Genomic DNA, 17,810 nt, shown 5'->3' with positions numbered 1-17,810 from the left:
CTCTGCCTTCTTCAGCTTGGCCTTTGAGCTGGCCATTGCCCCATGTCTGCTTTGTCCTCCGTTTTCTCTTTGTTGTTGTTTTTGTCTTTTGTCTTTTTGAGGACTGGGGATTTAGCTCAGTGGCATAAGTGCCTGCCTTGCAAGCACATGGTTGTGAGTTCAATCCCTGGTACCGATTAAAAAAAAAAAAAACAGATTTTGTCTTTCTGAGACAGAACCTCACTATGTGGTTCAGACTGGCCTTGGACTCACTCTGTAGCCCAGGCTGGCCTTGCACTTGCAGTGATCCTCCTGCCTCAGCCTCCCAAGTGCGATTGTCCTCCATTTTCTTTTTTTTGTCTTTTTGCTTTTTATCGGTACCAGGGATTGAACTCACAACTGCCTGCTTGCAAAGCAGGCGCTTATGCCTGCTGAGCCAAATCCCCAGCCCCCTCTTTTATTTTCTTAAAGCAATCCAAGGCCTCTCACTCAGCCAGAGCTCCCAGTACTCCCATGGCATTGCAGCAAGACTCCTGTTTTAGTCTTCTGAGGAATCTCCACACTGATTTCCGTAACGGTTGTGCAAGTCACCTCATCAGCATTTGTTATCCGATTTCCTGATGCTAGTGATTCTTTCCAGTGTAAGATGGGCATGGAAGTGTTTTAATTTGCATTTCTCTAATGGCCAGTGATATTATTGTTTTTTAAAGCATATTTATGACCATTTATACTTTTTCTGAAAATGTCTATTCATTTCATTTGCCCATTTTTGATTTTTTTTGAGACAGTGTCTTACTATATAGTTCAAGCTGGCCTCAGACTTGCGGTGATCCTCCTGCCTCAGTTTCCCTAGCACTGGGATTACAGGCATCCACCACCATCCCCAACCCAATTGGGACTTTTATTTTGGAAGGAAGTCTAATTTTTTTAGTTCTTTATATATTCTAAATATTAGTTCTTGTCTAAGGTGTAGCTGGCAACAATTTTTTTTTTCCCATTCTATTGGTTATCTCTTCACTCTGTTATTTTGCCCTTTGCTGTGCAGAAACTTTTTAATTTGATATGATCCTATTTGTTGATTCTTGATGTTGATTCTTAGTTGAGATTCTGCCTTTTTAAAGGACTTTTTAGTGCTTGCCTATGCCTAGGTCTTCAAGAATTTTACCTATTTTGTCTTCCATCAGATTAGATTGTTTCTGTTTTAACATTTAAACCTTTGATCCATTTTGATTTTACTTTAGCACTGTTTGCCCAAAAATAAATCTAACCTGAGAAATAATCCCCAGCTGGTGACAGCCAGTATGTGGCAGAAGATTATACACCTCACTATTCTCTTGCTTGGTGGCTACTCTGCAAAGGCAGCTAAGGCTCTGCAAGGACAGACTGATGGGGCCAGCATTTTTGATTGCTAGTTTTTAAGTCTGTTAGGTAGTATTTATTGGAAACACTGTCCATGGTGAGAAATACAGCTCTAGATTCAACCCTCTGCATATGGATAGCTTATTTTCCATCACCATTTATTAAAAAGGTTACTTTGTTTTGGGCTCTTTGTCAAAGATCAGATAGCTGAATATGTGTGGGGTTTGTGCATCCTGTATTGTTTCATTGATCTGTGTCTGTCTTTGTGCTAGTACCATGCTGTTTTTATCACTGTTGCTTTGTAATATAACTTGAAGTCTGGGATTGTAATGCCTCTTGGTTTGCTCTTGTTGCCCAGGATTGCTTTTGTTATTCTGGGTCTCTTCTGTTTCCATAAGTTTTATGACTTTTTTTTTTTTTTTGTAACCGAGAGTGAACTCAAAGCCTCACCAGGCAGGCACTTGTGCCACTGAGCTAAACCCCCACTATGACTGTTATTTTTACTCCTATGAGGAATGTGATTGGAATTGTATTAAACTTGTTACCAGTTTGGAAGAATGGCTATTTTAACTATCTTGGTTCTACCTAGCTAGGAAAAAGGGAATATCTTTTCCGTTTTCTAATGTCTTCTTCAATCTCCTTTTTCAGAATTCTGTAATTTTCATTGTAAAGGCCTTTTACTTCTTTGGCTAGGTCACTCCTAAATACTTAATTTTTCTTGATGCTATTACAATTTTACTAATTTCCTTATCAGTGAGTTCATTATTGTTGTATAGGAAAGTTACTGGGTTTTGTATGTTTTGATAACTCTCTGTACTACTGAGTTTGGTTACCGACTTTAGGAGTCTTTTTTTTTTATCTTTTGATAGAAATTTTTGGGTCTTCCATATAAAGGATCATATCAGACAAATAATAATAATTTGACTTCTTCTTTTCCTGCTCTTGTCTCTTTTCTTTCTTTCTCTTGTCTGATTGGTCTGGCTAATATATCAAGTACTATATTGAACAGGTGTAGGCAAGAGATTTAGTTCAGCAGCACAAGTACCAGCCTGGCAGACACAAGGTCATGAATTCAATCCCTGGTACCAAAAATAGCAGGAGTAATGGGAATGGGCATCCTTGTCTTGCTCCTGATTTTACAGCGAGCACGTTCAGTTTTTCCCTATTTAATATGATGTTGGGGCCGTAGTTTTGCCATAAATTGCTTTTTTCAGACTGAGCTTTTGTCAAATTGAGCCCCTTCTATGCCTATTTTTTTATTCTTCTAGACCAATTTTATCCAGTGTTTTATCATGAATGCATGTTGCTTTCGTTTTGCTTTTTTTTTTGACACAGAGACTTGAAATTCTAATTAAGGGTCAACTCATATTTTTTAAAAAACTACTACAAGAAGTCTCATCAAGGTATAGATGATTTAGTTGAGTCTCATTTTAGCCTGAACATTTGTGAAAACACTCTCCCCAGAATCTGTCTGAGCACTCTGTTAGCATGGATCGGTGAGTCTGGAGAAATGAGTTCTTTGCGTGTCTGGTGTGATTAGCCGGTGTGTGTGATGTAACAAGCAGCTCCTGCTGGCCAACGGGATTTGCCGCTCACAGCTTAGTTCAGCGGCGCAATCAGGTGGAGAATGTAGGAGAGACAGGCCAGGGCCGGTCACGTGGCTTCATCTCCGCAGCCTGGTATTTGCATACGGGATTTGCCTTGTGCTGCCTCCCACAGCCTGGGAGCTCCTCCTCCTTCGGTTCCTCTCCCTGTGGCCTGGCCTCCGCCCACCACTGGGCTTTCTGAGCTTTTACCGTAGCCGTTCTCTTTTCCAGCTCCAGTCACCGTTTGGCTCTCTTCTCAGTGGCCAAGTGAAAAGTTTCCTGAACAGCATCTGATTTTTTTTTCCTCTTTCTTGGGAACAAAGGGCTCCTGGGAGATGACCGTGTTTGGACAGACCTTGAAGCAAGCTGCTTCTATGTTTCAGTTCTTCTTGCAGCTGGTGCTTTCCTGTCTGAGCCTTGGTAGCACCTCAGTCTCCAGCTCCAACAGCTCTGAGTCACATTCTTTTATCTTCTTCTCTGGCAGGTTAATGCTATCAAAATGAGGTCAGGGAAGGGCCTTTACACTTGGGTGTCTCCCCTTTCTGCAATTCTTTTATTTTCTTCTCCTTCTGTAATTGGCATCCTCCCCAAGAATCAAAAGAGAAAGGGCATATTTCTGCAGTTCTTGCCTCTGGGATCTGGGGCTTAGAGGACACTCCATAATGTGGCACAGGTTGAACTCAGCATGCTGTTCATCCTCTTCTTCCTCTCCTTTGGTGGGCAGTTGGATACTGTTCTTCAGTGCAAAGGCTGGAGACGTGGGCGTAGAGACTGGACATACCTTCTTTTCAGGAACAACCATAACATCTTCCGAAGTCTTAGTAGAGCAAGGTCTGAAATGAAATTCAAAATGTCCATCCTCTGATTCCGTCTCTGACTCTCACTCCTGGATTCTTTCCTCGGTTTCCAAGTCAAAGCCAATAGATGGGCAGGTGGTTTCACAGACGGTCTCTTGGACAAGATGGATCCACCTTCAAGAACCCTAGGATCAACTTCTCCTGCTTTGGATTTGTGTTGCTGCAGTTTCTCAAGCTCCTCGGCCTCCTGTTCTGCTGTACTTTTGCAGGTCAAGGTCTTGCTCAGGGTTTGGTTTGCAGTACAGGTGTCTGTGGCTCTTGGACATCCTGGTCACAGAAGATATGATACCTACTAGGGGTTTGTTTGTGGAACACATCAATCTGCTGTGCCAGGAGCACATATGTAGACACAGCCTCATTAAATATTCTTTTGTTTCCTTGGGACAGGTTGAAAGACTTAACAATGACATAGCCCTTAGCCACCTGAGCAGGAAATACTTTTGCAGTTTGGCTGTAAAGTTCACTTCCTTATAATACCCCTCCTGGTTCTTAGGATGTTGTTTGATTTGCTCATCTATGCAAAAGTGAAAGTCAAACTGCTTCGGTTACCTGGCTCGCTGATTTCTTCGCAATTTGCCCTGCTCCTGAAAATGCAAATTTCTCAAACTCTTCTTTTTTTTTTTTTTTTATCGGTACCGGAGATCGAACTCACAACTGCGTGCTTGCAAGGCAGGTACTTATGCTGCTGAGCTAAATCCCCAGCCTCAAACTCTTTATTCTTTTCCTGCATTTCTATCACCTCTTACTGCATTTTCATGCTCTTCTTCAACTCCTGCTTCTCAGTACTTTTGAGAACCTTTTGCTTTATAATTGATACACAAGGCACAGTATATCCGCCGTGGCTTTCTCTGGGAAAATTTTTGGAAGTATCTTGAACATTGCCCTCTTCCTCTGCCCCTACCCCCTATTCTTTCTTTTAGAAACTTTGATATTTTTTTTTTTGGAAGGTGGAATTTCACTGATTACAGGAGTGGCTGATTACATCTCTTTGCTTTCACCAGACCAAGGTGGTTTTCTTTCTTCCCCAAATCATTCTGAGCGGAGAGTCTCAGAGATAGTCTCTGGGGCTGGATTGGAGTATTTCTTGATCTGGTTCTTTCAACTTCCAGGATGCAAAGAGCATTTGATGAACTAGAAAGTCTCACAGGATTTATGTTTTCTGCATCTTTGCAGTAAGTATTCTCAATTGGCCACAAAGCTGTGAGACTAGCTTGCTGAAGATTTGCTTTTCTCACAAAAGTTTTGCTCTGAAAACGCTTTCCTGTCCCATTTTTCCCAAGTAACTTATTCTCCAAATTGGCCTTCTCGAACCATGAATCTGTTTTCTGTATCTTCCTCATAATCCAAAGATGTAAAATTAATGAAGTTCTAGGGAGCATTAAAGGAGCACGAGTTTTTAATTTGTGACACTGTCTTCCCCCTAGTGCAGAACAGCAAGTTCTTCCCAACATTTGTATCATGTTTCTCAACCTCTGTGGTTTAATGGGTCACTCTGATTGCCTATAGGCTTTACTCAAAGCTGAAATATACTTTCACTTTTTGTGAAATCTTTGAATCTGTCAGATTTTTCTTATTAAGGACCAGCTCAGTGGCATACGCTGAGGTACCTGGTCGTGAAGTTTGATCCCCAGTACCAAAACAAACAACCAACCAAGAAACAACCTTGCCTGGCCTCAGCTCAGCTCTGATAACAAAACGCTTTAAGCCTGCCGCAGAATTTATTCAGTACGGTTGAAAATTTGAACCCAGGCAGTGTAGTTGAATGCACCAATTGGAGCATCAAGAATGAACAATTCTGGTCTCCAGTTTAGGCCTAGACACCAGAAATCAGGGAGCAGGCCAGCAGACAAACAGTCCAGAGGACTGTGAGAAACACAGTCTCTTGCTCCTATGTGAACCCCCTGAAACAACTTTTTCTCTCAATCAAATTTGTCAGCTGGTCCCCCCACCTTTCTTTTTTTTTTTTTTTTTCTGTCTTTTTCATTTTTATTGGTACCAGGGATCGAACTCACGACTGCCTGCTAGCAAGGCAGGCGCTTATGCCGCTGAGCTAAATCCCCAGCCCCTCTTTTTGTATTTTTGAGACAGGGTCTCTCTATGCAGTTCAGGCTGGCCTTGAGCTCACTTTGTATCCTCAGCTGGTCTTGAACTCACAATGATCCTCTTACCTCAACCTGGGATTACAAACTGGGATTACAGGCATGAGCCACCATGCCCAGCCTTTTTTGTGGTAATGGGGATTGAATTCATGATTGTGTGGTGCCAGACAGGCACTTATGCCACTGAACTAAATCCCAGGCCGTTCCTCTCCCCTTTTTGAGACAGGGTTTCATTATGCAGTTCAGGTTGGCCTTGAACTCACTTTGTAGCCTACGCTGGCCTTGAACTGCCACCCATCTTGCCTCAGCCTCCCGAGTGCTGGGGTTACAGGCATACACCACTATGCCCAGCTCCAATCAGATTTGAAACAACTCTTGTGAGGACGGACCACAAAACCCGGAGTGTACTGTTCCTGCTTAGGAAAGGTGATACCACTTAAAGATGAGGGTCTGTTTACAATCCTAGACCTCCCCTGAGGCATTCAAAGAAGAAAACTTTTAAATTATTTTTTTTATTTTAAAGATAGTAAAATACAACAAAACAAAGCCAATCAATATAATGCAGTGAAATTGGTACAGGACTTAATAGCAGGATATCAGGATAACAATAATAGATATTATATAGTATATCTTGTTATCTTCACAATAGTTGTCCATTCAATCAGGCATAGCAAAATCCAACCAAAAACAGAACATTATAAAACCAATCAAAACAGAATACTGAATAGAGCAAAACAATTAATCAGAACAAAGCAGAACAGTGAAAACAATATAGGCCTTCAAAGAGAAGACAGAAGGAAATCCTCCATATTTGCTATATTGCATACTGTCATCCTCCCAAGAGATGCTTGGACCTCTGGCCCCAGGTCAGCATAATCAATCCAACAATACAAGCATTCAGTTGCCTTATGTGCCTTAGTTGCTAAGCGGGAGCGGGACACGCGGAACATTTGACTCTCAGCCCGTGTGCCAGTAGGCTAACGGGAGACAAGGACTTACTCTCTCCCTGGTGCGCCTGCAGCTCACACTGCTTACCAGAAAGGATGGCGCGTTGCTTTCTTGGTTGGTCCCCAAGTGCCAGCCTAAGAAAACTTTTTTATTATGATTTTTATTACGAATTTTAAAATTATCTTTGCTGTTTGTATATTGTGTCTAGAATGTTTGAAGAATTCATTCATTCTATCAGGGAGTCTCCTGTCTGCACATAACGTAGACCCCAGCCTCCCTCCCCCTGGTGTAGGCACCTGACACACACGGCAGCTATTGATAACAGCAACAATGAGAACAAAAGGACTTCATTTATAACAACGACAAAAATTCAACATTTAAAAAATTAAGCTAAAGTCTTTCATAGAAAAAACTTCATTGAATAGCTATTTACAAATTAAATGAGCTGGGGATATACCTCAGCGGCACAAGCACCTGCCTGGCAAATGCAAGGTCCTGGGTTTGATTCCTGGTACTAAAAACAAATTTTAAATGAGATTATATAATTATAAAGATGCTAATTCTCCAAATTAAAATTTCAGTGTAATTCTAGTGAGAATCCAAATAGTTTTTGTCATGAACTTGCCACGTTGGTTTTAAAATAAATTCATATGGAAGAGAAAAAGCACAAGAAGTTTCTAAATTTTGAAAAATGATAGAGTGTGTTAAACTAAATTTGGTTGACAGTGCCCTACCACTGAGATACTTACATAACAAATTACAACCTAAGTAGTTGCTAAACTAAGTGAAAGCCCTAATTTAGGAGCAGACTGCATTACTGTGACAGATAACTGAGTCTTAGTCAGTTATACCAGCTGAGCTTCCGTCAATTATATGCAGCCAACTGACTCAGGGAAGAACATGAGCTAGCATCAAGCTGTCTGTGCCTCAGTTTAGTTTTCTGTTCCTAAATGCTGCCTGAGCATGATGCTGGCCGAAGGTCTTAGAACCTACTCCAGTGAGGAAAGGGATGTTGCTGGGTGGTACAGGACTTAACTGGCATGCAATTTGATCCCCAGCGCTCCCAAAGAGTAGAAAGTGGAATCATCTTTTCTGCATCTAAGGGCTGTCTCATTGAAGTGTTGCTTTTTTGTTCAATTAAAGTCTTAAATTTATTGAAGGTCTTTTTTTCCCCCCCAGATATTGAACTTAGGGTCCTGTGCACTGATGTACATCTGCACTCTTGTTAAAAATTGTTTAACTGCTGGGGATTTAGCTTAGTGGCATAGGCCCCTGCCTGGCAAGCGTGAGGTTGTGAGTTCAATCCCTGGTACCGGGAAAAAAAAATGATATGATGTCTCTTCACAGTAGCCCATCCTACATTGTTGGGTTCATTAAAACTTTTTTTCTTGGGTTGGGGATTTAGCTCAGTGGCATAAGCACCTGCCTTGCAAGCAGGCAGTCATGAGTTCGATCCCTGGTACTGGTAAAAAGGAAAAAGACAAAAAAAAAAAACTAACTTTTTTTCTTCCTTTTTCCTACTTTCACTAGGCCCAAACTCACTCTTGGAGCCTGTTTTTTCCCTACATTTATTTATTTAGATTTTTTTTTTTTTTTTTTTTTTTTTTTTTTTTTTTTTTAGACAAGGCCTCACTATGTAATTCAGCCTGGATTTGAACTTTCTATGTAGCCCAGGCTAGCCTCAAACTCACAGCGATCCTCCTGCCTCAGCCTCCCAAAAGTTGGTGATATAGGTCTGCCAAATGATATAGGGAAATCAATGTAACCCCCAAAGTGCTGGATGTCTGATATGCTGAGTTTATGTTCCTTGAAGTCAAAGAATGAATTCTAAGGAATAACAGGTTAAGAGTAGGAAAAGGTCATGAGTTTGATCCTTGGTACCAATAAATAAATCAATAAAAGATAAGGTGGTTTAGTGTGTCTGGAGTTGTTTCTGCATCTTCTAATCTGTTCCGCTGATCTTCAAGTCTGTTTTTTGGGGTTTTTTTTTTTTTTTTTTGGTCTTTTTGAGACAGTCTCTCTCTACGCAGTTCAGGCTGGCCTTGAGCTCACTTTGTAGCCCAGGCTGGTCTTGAACTCACAACGATCCTCCTGCCTCAGCCTCCTGAGTCCTGGGATCACAGGCATGAGCCACCACGCCTGGCTTTTTTTTTTTGCAGGTATCACACTGCTTTTATTACAGTAGTTTATAGTATAATTTCAAGTCAGGGATTGTGATGCCCTCTGTCTCGTCTCTGTTGCCCAGGATTGCCTTTGCTATTCTAGGTCTTTTCTGGTTCCAGATGAATTTTAGGATTGTTTTCTGTAATTCTGTGAGATATGCTATTAAAATTTTAATTGGGATTGCATTGAATCTGTGTAATAGTTTTGGAAATATGGCCATTTTCTCTATATTGAGCACAGGATATCTCCACATTTTCTACTTCAATCTCCTTTTTCAGAGTGCTGTAGTTTTCAGTGTAGAGGTCTTTTACATCCTTCATTAGATTGATTCCTAGGTATTTCATTTTTTTGTATGCCATTGTAAAAGGTGTTATTTTCCTGATTTCTCTCTCAGTGAATTTGTTATTTGTATACTTACTGATTTTTGAGAGTTGACTTTGTATCCAGCTACAGTACCAAACTGCTTATTAAATCTAGTAGTCTTTTGATGGAGTTTTTGGGGTATTCTATGTAGAATATAACGTCATCTACAAATAATAATAGTTTAACTTCTTCCTTTCCTATCTTTATTCCTTTTGTTTCTTTCTCTTATCTAATTGTTCCAGCTAAAGTTTCCAGGACTATGTTGAATAATAGTGGAGACAGTGGACATCCTTTTCTTGTTCCGGACTTTAGAGAGATAGTTTTCAGTTTTTGTCCAGTTAGTATGATATTGGCTGTTGGTTTGTTATAGATGGCCTTTATCAGATTGAGATAAAGGGCATCTATTCCAATTTTCTGTGGGGTTTTTATTTTTATCATGAATGGGTGCTGGACTTTGTCAAATACTTTTTGTGCATCTATTGAGATGATCATATGGTTTTTGTCCTTGGCACTGTTAATATGGTGTATTACGCTTATGGATTTATGTATGTTGAACCAATTCTGCATCCCTAGGATGAATCCCACCTGTCCATGGTGTGCAATCTTCTTGACAGTTAGCTGCAGTCTGTTTGCCAGTATCTTACTGAGAATTTTTGCAACAATGCTCATTAGAGAAATTGGTCTGTAATTCTTTTTCTTAGTTGGGTCCTTCTCTAGTTTTGGTATCAGGGTAATGCTTACTTCCAGGAATGAATTTGAAAGTATTACTTCCCATTCAATTTCATTCAAGGGTTTGAGAAGTAGTGGTGTTAGAGCTTCTCTAAATTTCTTATAGAAATCAGCAATGAATCCGTCAGGGCCTGGGCTTTTATGGTTGATAGGTTTTAATTACATCTTCAATTTATTGATTTCAGGTTATTTAGGATTTTTATATCTTCTTGATTCAGCTTTGGTAATTCATACATATTTAGGAATCTGTCTGTTTCTTCTGTATTTCCCATCTTACTAGAATACACGTTTCCAAAGTAGATATAAATGATTTTCTGGATTTCTACAGGGCCTGTTGTGACTTCACCCTTTTGATTCCTAATTGTGTGGCTTTGAGTCTTTTCTTTTTTGATAAGATGGCTAAGGGTTTTTCAGTTTTATTTAATCTTTCAAAGACTCAACTCTTCGATTCATTGATTCTTTGTATTATGTTTTTAGCCTCCAGTGTGTTAAGTTCTGCTCTGATCTTTATAATTTGTAGGAGCTTTGGTTTAGCCAGTTCTTCTTTTTCTAGAAGTTTGAGGTTCATCATTAAGTTGTTTATATGTGCTTGCTCTGTTTTCCTGATATGGGTACTTATTGCTATAAATTTTCCTCTTAAGACTGCTTTCACTGTGCTCACAAGTTCTGGTATGTTGTATTGTCATTATCATTCAACTGTAAAAACTGTCTAATTTCTTCTTTAGTTTCATGTGTGACCCATTGGTTGTTCAGGAGGGTGCTATGTAATTTCCATGTGCCTATGAAGTTCCCGTGGTTTCCTTTGGCATGGATTTCCCATTTCATTGCACTGTGCTCTGATAGTCTGCATGGGCTAATTTCATTTCCTTTGTATTTACGTAAGCATGTTCTATGAGCTTGTATATGGTTTATTTTGGAGACTGTCCTGTATGCAGCTGAGAAGAATGTATATTCTGATGTTGTAGGGTGGAGCACTCTATAGACATGTACTAGGTCCGTTTGTTCAAACGTTTGATTTAGTTCTAATATTTCATTATTGATTTTTTTTGTCTAGTTGATCTGTCTTTTTATGACAGTGGGGCATTGAGGTCTCCCAATACAATAGTATTAGGGCTTATTTGGTTTTTCATGTCTGTTAGTAATTGTTTTACATAGTAGGGTGCACTGACATTTGTTGCATATATATTTTTGATTGTTATCTCTTCCTCTTGGATTATTCCCTTTACGAGGATGTAGTGACCTTCTTTATTTGTCTTGGCTTGAAATTCACTTTGTCTGCAAATAGAATAGCTTACTCCATGGGCTGGGGATTTAGAAAGCAGCATAAGTCCCTTTCTGTCAAACACAAGGTTGTGAGTTTGATCCTCAATACCAAAAATAAATAGCTATTCCTGCTTTTTTCTGGATTCCTGTCCCATGGAGTAATTGTTTTCCATCCTTTGCTTTCCAATCTAATATGTTTTTTAATTAAATGTGTTTCTTGTATGTAGCATATTGTTGGATCATGCTTTTTGATCCATTCTGCCACTCTGTGCCTTTTGAGTGGTGAATTGAGACCATTAACATTGATGGTTATAACTGATATATATTGACTTATCTTTGTCATGTTATTTTCCTGTTGTGACTCCCCCACTATTTTCCCTTCCCTCTAATTTTTTGCCTTCCTGGTAGATTCCTTCTGTTGGGGTTCATGGAACTGCTATTCCTATTATCTCTTTCTAGAATGTCCTTCAAATATTTGTAGTGCTGGTTTGGTGGTCATAAATTTCCTCAGTTATTCATTGTCATGGAAGTATCTCATTACTCCATCAATGTTGAAAGATAGTTTTGCGGGGTACAGCAATCTGTGCTGAAAGTTGTTTTTCTTTCTTTTTTTTTTTTTTTTTTGTCTTTTTCCTTTTCATTGGTACCAGGGATCGAACTCACGACTGCCTGCTTGCAAGGCAGGTGCTTATGCCACTGAGCTAAATCCCCAGCCCCCGAAAGTTGTTTTTCTTTAGAACTTGGAGTACTTCACTCCAGGCTCCCCTTGACTTGAGAGTTTGTGCTGAGAAGTCAGCTGTAATTGTGATGGGCTTTCCTTTATAGATGATTTGTTTCTTTTCTCTGTCAGCTTTTAGGGGAGTCTATTCTTGTGTTGATTTTCTGGGATCTTAATTGTGATATATCTTGCTGTAGTTTTTAAAAATCATTGCTAATGAATTTTTATATGCCTTATTCATCTGTATGTTAAATTCTTTTTTTCTACCAGGAAAGTTGTCTGTGGACATATTTTTAATGCCATTTATGGCATCTCCTTCTTGTTTTTGACTCCAGTTAATCTGAAGTTATTCTTCTTTGTCTCATCTAGCAGCTGTTGGATTGATTTCTCATGGTCCCTTGCTATTTTTGAGAAACATTCTTTTCCTGGTCACTAACTGCAAGCCTCTCTTCAGCATCTGAGATCCTGTCCTTACATTGTCCTCAGCTGCTTTTAATAAATACTCTCAATGGAGTTTTTATTTTCCTCAACATCTACTTGAATTTGCCTTATGGATTCCATTTCTTTCTTATGCTGAACTTCCATAATTTGCTTAAGCTCATCTATTTTTTTTGTCTGTGTTTTCTCTAAGCATGGTATGTATTTGGTAATCTCTGTAGTTATCTGAAAGATTATTTCTGATTTCATTTTTTCCAGAGCCTCATTCAATTTCTGTGTTGTTACCACTTCAGAGAGTCCTGGTGGGAGGCTTTTGGATTATCCCAGTTTATTGCCCCTGGATTTGCCTTTGGTGAACTGGATGTCTAGGGTTGCATTTTGCTTAAGTGTCTTCTCACTTTCTCTCATATTTTAGTTTAATTTGTGGGGTGAAGCTTGTAAATTGCCTATGTGAGCCGGGCATGGTGGCTCATGCCTATAATCCCAGCACTCGGGAGGCTGAGGCAGGAGGATCATTGGAAGTTTGAGACCAGCCTGGGCTACAAAGTGAGCTCAAGGCCAGCCTGAACTGCATAGCGAGACCCTGTCTCAAAAAGACAAAAAAATAAAAAATAAATAAATTGCCTATGTAGGTTGCTTTATTGCTAGTATTTAGGACCCTTTGATGATGATTACTCCTTTGAGGATAGTATCTTCCAGGTTTAGCTGGTTTTAGGGTTTTGAGTCTGTTGGAAGATCTTACTTCTTGAGTTTGTTGGAGATGAGAAGTTGTTGCTCGTTTGACCTAGTCCCTGATTCTTTGGTACTGTGCCACCATATTTTCTGTGATCCTTAGTCAATCTGAATCACAGAATACCAAGACCAACAGCTGTTTAAAACAATTGTGCAATTTTGGCTATTGCAGTACCAATAACTAGAAAATGACAAATTGAGCTAACCCTTAATTTACTGCTTTTAACCATATGAACTAGATTTGTGATTATATAACAAAATCTAATACAAGTCAGAAAATTATATGCAGTATATAAGTCTTTACTATGTCAATTTTGCCCTCCGGGGTTAAAATTTAAAATAGATCAAGGAGCAAATAAAGAAATAGGAGAAGAGGAAGAGATTGAAAGTAAGGCTGGAGGACAAAGGGGATCATAGTCCATTCCAGGATTGTCTCTGGTTTTACTAGTAGATAAGCTATAGAGACGGAGTCCAAAATTGTGCCAATCTATCCCAGCAAGTCAGCAGTTGCTTCTTGTCAGGGAGTGGATACTCTCAGCAGATCTGCCCTGCCACCAGACTCAATAGACTTGCCACAGTCTAAGAAATTTCCATGGATCTGTGTGCCTAGGTGGTAGCTCCTAGACAAAGCCAGCAGCAGTTCTAGGTTCCGAGCTCAGCTGGCTTGTTTCCAACGTGGCTTCCAGCTAACTGTTCTCTTCTCTTGGGAAGACGAAGTCCTCTGCACTCACTGTCAGCCAGTATAGTTCTCAGTGTCTGCCGCTCCTCTCCACTGCTGCGTCTCTCTGCAGAGGCTTCCAGGGTCACTAGTCATCACCATCGCCATGACCATGCATCCCCAGGTTCAAACAGTTCTTCTTGCACAGTGAGTCCTATCTCAGGGCTAAGGCACCACTGGCTCCTGGCTTCTTTTTCCTTTAAATTTTTCTTTTCAAGCTAGGGATTTAGCTCAGTGGCATAAGCGCCTGCCTGGCAAGCACAAGGTCATGAGTTCGATCCCCAGTACCAATAAATAAGTAAATAAATTTTTCTTTTCACTCTCTGTGAATTTGCACTTCAGATTGTTCAGACTGTTCCTTGGTCCAGGGGACCCGCTTCCTTCCATCTTGTCTTCTTCACAGTGCCATATTCTGGCATCTGGATGGTGACCCTCAGAAAGTCTGTTTTCTCTGCTGCTTACCACTCCTCTGTCTTTCTGGAAGTTGGCTTTTCTTTCAGATTCAGACCTTTACCTTTAACAAAAATTCATGTGGTGTACATTCCACTAAATGTCAACAAGTTAGGTAAAAATTTCTTCTTATGTGTTAGATAAGGACGACTGACCAAAAGAGGTATTTTATGTCAAAATGGAAATTCAGGTGTGTTGCAAAATGTCATCATGATTGTCATGCTACAATGTTGTATGTGGTTTTGATTTCTAATTTTATGTGTAAAATATGTAACTGTTAATATTCTATAGATAATCAAATGTTAAAACATCCATGGTTAGTGGAAAATACTGGTTCCATTTTATGTTCTCTCTCTCTCTCTTTTTCTTTTTATCAGTACCAGGGATCGAACTCACAACCGCCTGCTTGCAAGGCAGGTACTTATGCCGCTGAATTAAATCCCAGCCCCCATTTTATGTTCTAAGGTGCTTGATATTTTGATGAGATATTGACCTCACTGCCTCTGCTACACTGTAGTATTACTGATCTTTTCTTCTGGATGTTCAACAACTGAGTTTGGGAGTCCAAAAATTAGAAAGACAGATGGGCTAAGAGGACAGCCAGTATTTTGGCCCAGCCCCCCAAGGTCAGTGAGGACCGAGGATGTAAGAAAACCTCTGCTGTGACACCCCATAACTCAGGGAGGCACTGTCTTCTGACCAAGGAGATTGCATGGCCACAGAGGAAAGTGATCAAAGATATATAGTGTACAGAGGAGGGTCACCAAGAGATAAAAAACCTCCCACACTTTCACAGAAAGCACCTTGGTCACGCAATGGCCATGACTCCTCCAGATGGCTAACGCTGAGAAGAACTAAGAGGTGCTGTGCATGGTTCCAAGGCGACTCCTGAGGAGACTTAACTGACCTTGATGGATAGCAGGAGATTAATTGTAATTCATACAGGTCTCACTTTAACTTGGGCATCCAATAGAAAACAGCCACAAAATGTGTAAAACAATGCTGAGGTAATATGTTATAACAGAAGTTCAGATCACTAACACTTTCTGACAATTGCCAGCTACACTGGTAATAATGGACTATATGGGGTTGAATTGTGGGATGCAGGGACTTAAAATACTTGAACTAAGAAATCGTTAGCCTAAACAAGTAGGTTCACTCAAAATGAAAAGTATTCAAAAATGATAAGGTCTTCTATGGAGTTCTCCAAACAGCTCCTCCAATTTCAGCTGACCACTTATCATTTGTAATTACACAACAGAAAAAGGGGAGATGTAGGGAGCAGCTGGACCTGGAAAACGATCACACATGTGGGGCTAAAGCAAGGCCATCCCTGAGAAGGTGGAGGGCCCAAAGTGAACCATGGAAACAAGCTGCTCCAGCTCCAAAAAGCAAGGTGCCCAGGTCAGCAAGGCAAGCAAGTTGCAGGCAGAGGGGCTGGAACTGACATCCTCCTCCTGAGTGTATAAATAAATGTGCTGTGGTGGCTGAGCAGTTGCTTTTCTCCCATCAGGAGAGAGGGCTCCACCTGACCTCAGCTTTCTCTTTGATCTCTTTTCTTATTTTCCCATCCTCTCAATATTCTTCTCCTGAGAACTTTGAGAGCTGTGCTAGTCTGCAGCATTCATAGAGTTGTGTTCCTCATTATTTCTTTCTAGAATGTCCTTCAGAACATTCTGGAGTGCTAGTTTTGTGGTAATGAGTTTCTTCAGGTATTCTTTGTCACAGAAGTATCATATTTCTCCATAAATTATGAAAGATAGCTTTCTTTAAGGGTTCACTCTAGGCTCTCCTTTACTTTAGGGTTGTGTTGAGAAATCTGCTGTGATTCTGATGGTATTTCCTTTAAAGGTGAATTATTTTTTCTCAAATAGTTTTTAATATCCTATCCTTGTATTGAATTTCTTGAATCTTGACTATTACATATGGTTTGGTGTAGTTTTTTAAAAATCATGGTTAATGGAGTTCTATATGACTCACTTATCTGTACGTCAAATTCTTTTTCCCTGCTTGGGAAGATTTCTGTCATTAGTTCTATATCATTTCTGTTCTGCTTTGTCATTAACTCCAAAAAACTTATGTTGTTCTTCTTTGCATTACCAAACAACAACTGTTTAATGGATTTGTTGTATATATATATATATATATATATATATATATATTTTATATATATATATATTTTTTTCTTTCTTTCTTTCTTTTTTTTTTTTTTTTTTTTTTGATATCAGGGATTGAACTCAGGATCTTACACTTGCCAGGTGAGTGCTTATGCCACTGAGCTAAAAATCCCCAGCCCAGTCCCTAATATTTTTAAGAAATCTTTCTTTTCATGATCACTACTCACAATCCTATCTCCTAAATCTAATATTCTGTATTCACATTATCTCATTCTGCTGGGTATACTTTCAGTGGAATTTTAACTCTGGATATCCATTTGAATGTTTTACAGATTCTCTTTCCCATGTTGGGCATTCATGGTTTCCATCATTTTCTTAAACTACTTTTTAAAAAAATGTCTAGAGTCATTAACCATATCTTTATTACTGTTGCCATCTCTGTAGTTATCTGAGAAGTCATTTCTGATTTTATTTTTTTCTAGAGCCTTATTCATCTGCTCTGTTGCTTCCATTGTTACCACTTCTTAGAGTCCAATTGGGTGACTTTCAAATTGTCCCATCTCACTGTGCCCTGGGGTTGCTTTTAGTGAGCTGGAAGTCTGGGCTTGCATCTTGATTGTCTTCTCATTTTTTATTATTTTATTTTAGTTTAATTCCTGGGTTGATGCTTATAAATTTCTTATGGCCAGTAGTTTTATTGCTAGTCTTTAGAACCCTTTGTGAAGGACTACTTCTCAGAGATATCTTCCAGTCATAGCTGGTTTTTGGGTTTTGACTCTGTTGCAAAATTTTACCTCTGCAATTTGTCAGAGATGTGAGCCAGGCCTGGTAGCACGTGCCTGTCATTCCAGCATTCAGGGGGCTGATGGAGGAGGAGCACTGTACATTCGAGACCAGCCCAGTGTACAACGTGATTTCAAAGCCATAGTGAAGCCTTATCTCAGTCCAAAAAATGTTTATTGGGGATGAGAAGTTGCTGCCTATTTGGCCTAGCCTGTGGTTCTTTGGTCCTGGCCTATACTATTGTTTTTGAGCCTTACACAGTCTCAGTCTGCATACCAGGAAGAACAACTGATTAGAACACTTGTGTCAGCTTGGCTAACGTGGTACAATCAACAATAGCAACAGTGCTTTCCTCAGGCGCTGCCGAGGTACTTGGTTCTTCCGCGGGAGCCACGGCCACGTTGGAGTGAGGCCTTCACTTCATCTAGTGACTAGCGTAATGCCTGGAAGCCTGTGTCATTGCCTCGTCTCTGAGCTCACCTGCATCTACTCTGCCTTTATCCTGCGT

General features: G+C 39.9%; 1 pseudogene; it reads right to left on the bottom strand.

The window, feature by feature from the left end:
- Window positions 1-2,954: 2,954 nt before the first annotated feature.
- Window positions 2,955-9,947, bottom strand: LOC100725214 (targeting protein for Xklp2-like; annotated as a pseudogene).
- Window positions 9,948-17,810: the final 7,863 nt, after the last annotated feature.

The sequence above is a fragment of the Cavia porcellus genome, unplaced genomic scaffold, assembly GCF_034190915.1.
Source record: "Cavia porcellus strain 051 isolate PalLab524CR breed Dunkin Hartley unplaced genomic scaffold, mCavPor4.1 scaffold_4, whole genome shotgun sequence".
Classification (NCBI taxonomy): Eukaryota; Metazoa; Chordata; class Mammalia; order Rodentia; family Caviidae; genus Cavia; species Cavia porcellus.
This window is presented reverse-complemented; position numbering and strand designations above follow the sequence as displayed.